The following is a 3,551-nucleotide window of genomic DNA, read 5'->3' as shown; positions in this document are numbered from 1 at the left end:
CATGTTTTCATATCTCTTTGCCTTCCTTATGTCCTCTTTCGAAAAGTATCTATTTAGATCTGTTGCCCATTTTTGATTGGGTTGTTTGTCTTCCTTCTGTTAAGTTGCATGAGTTCCCTGTAAATGTTGGAGATTAAACCCTTATCAGAGATATCGTTGACAAATATGTTCTCCCATGCAGTGGGGTTTCTTGTTGTTTTGTTGATGGTTTCTTTTTCCACTTCTCTCATTTGAAGAAGCCTTCTAGCATTTGAACCCTTGTTCTTTGTCTCTCCCAAGGCTTCTATCAACAGTCCTACCTAGAGGGCACCCAATCTGAAATGGTCTTGGGTGAGAGATAAGGTGCTAGGATAAAGAAACTGTGATAATTTATTGGGAAGTATCAAAACCCCTTAACTAAGTGCCAGGCGGGTAGTTAGTCGCTTTAACTATGAGCAATCACGCTTAAGCTACATAATCTTTACGCCCTAACCTTTGGAATAGAAATTGATAGGATTAAAATCAACTGGTATAGCCCTAGCTGGTTTGCTCAGTGGATAGAGTGTGGGCCAATGGACTGAAAGGTCCCGGTTCGATTTCAGTCAAGGGCACATGCCTGGATTGCGGGCTTGATCCCCAGTGGGGGGCGTGCAGAAAGCAGCCAATCAATGATTCTCTCTCATCATTGATGTTTCTATCTCTTCTCTCCCTCTCCCTTTCTCTCTGAAATTAATAAAAAAAACATATTTAAATCAACTGGTATAAATACCGATGTAACAAGACAATAAAACACAGAACCTGGTAGGAGATCCTGGCGACAGAACCTGGCTGGAGAATCTGGCTATGCTGATCAACTGAACGCTGTCTCTGTGTCATTCCTTCTTCGCCGACTCCATCCACACCTTTGGGAACCCCTGGACCTGTTAGGGTTGGACCCCAACATTCCAGACAGGGCTCAGAGGGCACCTTTTCCCTGTGGACGCTTCGCTCCCATGGCACAGTTCCTGTTTGACAGCAACCTGCACTCCCTGCTGCAGCTGGACACCCCCATCGCCAATGTGCCCCCCTCGCATTGGCAGCGCAAAGCTAAGGAACCCTTGGGGCCACACCCTCACCCATGCGGGCAGCCAATTGGTCCCACGCTGCCGGCAGGACCCCGGGCTGCACTCAGGGTCAGTGGGGGCGGTGGGGCACGGGACACGGGGAGGGAGGACGCATGGCTGACAGCGGCCTGCGGGTCCCCTCCCTCCGGAGGCGAGTGGGACTGTCTGCGTCCCTCTCCACCCCAGGCAAATCCAGCTCCAATATTCAGACCAACCCCAGCAAACCTGGCGGGGACGCTATATCCCCCAGCGCAGTGCGACCCAGATGGAGGGGGCCAGCTTCCTCCTGAGTAAGGAGGACCATTCGGAAAACAGCCGGACGCCCACCCAGAGGGAGCGTCAGAAAGCCTGGGCTTTGAACCTGAACGGTTTTGACGTGGAGGAAGCCAGGAGCCTTCGGCTCAGCGGGAAACCACAAAAAGTTCCAGAGGGTTACGAGAACAGACTGAACGTCCTCTACAGCCAGAAGGCCATGCCTGGCTCCAGCAAGAGCACCTGCCCTTACATCCCTTCCCTGCCGGACCGGATCCTGGATGCCCCTGAAATCTGCAACGACTATTACCTGAACCTGGTGGATTGGAGCTCGGGGAATGTGCTGGCTGTGGCACTGGACCACAGTGTGTACTTGTGGCGACATCCTACAGCTGCTGCAGGTGGAGCAGCCTGGAGACTGCTTCTTCTGTGTCCTGGATCAAAGAGGGCAGCTACCTGGCTTTGGGCACCAGCAGCGCTGAGGCTCAGCTATGGGATGTGCAGCTGAAGCGGCTTCGGAACATGACCAGTCACTCAGCCCGAGTGGGCTCCCTGTGTTGGAATCGCTACATACTGTCCCGTGACTCACGCTCTGGTCACATCCATCACCATGATGTGCAGGTAGCACAACACCATGTGGCCACACTGAGTGGTCACAGCCAGGAAGTGTGTGGGCTGCGCCGGTCCCCAGATGGACGACATAGCTGCCGAGACAAAGGGCGTCCCAGGAGACTATGAGTGATGTGCTCCATGGAGGATACACCTAAGGAATTCACTCCTCTGCAAAATATGTAAATTGTTGCATGATAAAGCACAGAAGCAGAATAGTGACCAGGGTCTGGAGGGAAAGGGTAATGTGTGCTTTTCTTTATGGAGTGATGAAAATGGTCTGGAATTATAGTTGTGATGATTACACAACTTTGTGACTATACTAAAAAGCAATGAATTGTACAATTTAAAAGAATAAATTTTATGGCATGTAAATTATTATCTCAAAGCTGTTACAAAAAAACAAAACCCAAAAAAGGTAGGTTTGCCCTTAAAATTGGAGAGTTGTAGTATGTCTCCATTCATGTGCTGCTCTTACTTTTTCCTTTCTCATGCCCAGGTCACACAGCCCGGGTCCTAAGTTTGGCCATGAGTCCAGATGGAGCCACGGTGGCATCAGCAGCAGCAGATGAGACCCTACGCATGTGGCGCTGCTTTGAGTTGGACCCTGCACGGCGGCGGGAGCGGGAAAAGGCTAGGGCAACCAAAAGCAGCCTATCCATCAAGGCATCCATTGAGGACCAACCATCACTTCAGTTTTTATGTTTGCTTTTTTGATTTTTCTAATAAAGTCATGTCTCTCTTCTCCTTGCAAGAAAAAAAAAAAAAGAGAGAGAGAGAGAGAGAGAACCTGGCTATGATGATCACCTGAACGCTGCCTCCGAGTCCTTCCTTCTTCGCCGACTCCGTCCACACCTTTGGGAACCCCTGGACCTGCTGGGGCCGGACGCCAACACCCGTTCTCGCCCAGGTTAGAATGACTCGAACCCCAGGGGTCCCTCGATGTGTTACCCATCCCAGCGGGAGGGCTGGGTGTGCCGGGGGTGGGAGTGTGTGCGCCTGTGCAGTTTACATTTCAAACATTTGTCCCTGAGAGCTTTGTCCGGCGGGCGCCTTCAGAGAGCCAGGCCAGGAGGCTGGGCTGGAGGCAGGCTTTGATATCTGAGAGCGCATTAAAGAGCTGCTTTTGATAGACCCAGTGATTCTCTGGTTCGCGGCTGCTGCATAGGAAATAGTCCTCATCCATAATGCATGCCCTTTAGAAGAAAGACAGAGACGCAAGTCTAAATGTGGCAGAGGCTGGGGAAAGGTGCCGGGTGATTGAGAACACCACTTGGAACAGGCTGTGCCCTGTGCTCAGCGGGTAGGCAAGGTCCGGGTGTGGCTCACGGGGAGGGGGTGTCAGCATCAGAGCGGCCGGGGCACCTCTCAGGAGGTAAGGAAGAGGTGACGAAGGCAGACAGAGACCACATACTGAGAGGGGATTTTTCTAACCCCCAAATTGACTCAAATATTTTAGATCTTTGTGAGGCTTTATTTTGGGATCTTCATTTTGGCTGGCGTGTTCGCCAATGGAAACACAACGACAGAAACATATGGGCTTGGGGGGCCTTGACTGAATTACATTTCCCCGCCTAAATATATCATCAGGCGCAGCAGCAGCCTGTT

At 51.3% G+C, this 3,551-nt stretch overlaps 1 pseudogene; it reads left to right on the top strand.

The window, feature by feature from the left end:
• Positions 1-971: 971 nt before the first annotated feature.
• LOC102770073 lies at positions 972-2,072 on the top strand (annotated as a pseudogene).
• Positions 2,073-3,551: the final 1,479 nt, after the last annotated feature.

The sequence above is a fragment of the Myotis davidii genome, unplaced genomic scaffold (assembly GCF_000327345.1).
Source record: "Myotis davidii unplaced genomic scaffold, ASM32734v1 scaffold935, whole genome shotgun sequence".
NCBI lineage: Eukaryota > Metazoa > Chordata > Mammalia > Chiroptera > Vespertilionidae > Myotis > Myotis davidii.
Note: the sequence above shows the minus strand (reverse complement) of the source record. Positions and strands in the feature narration are given on the sequence as shown.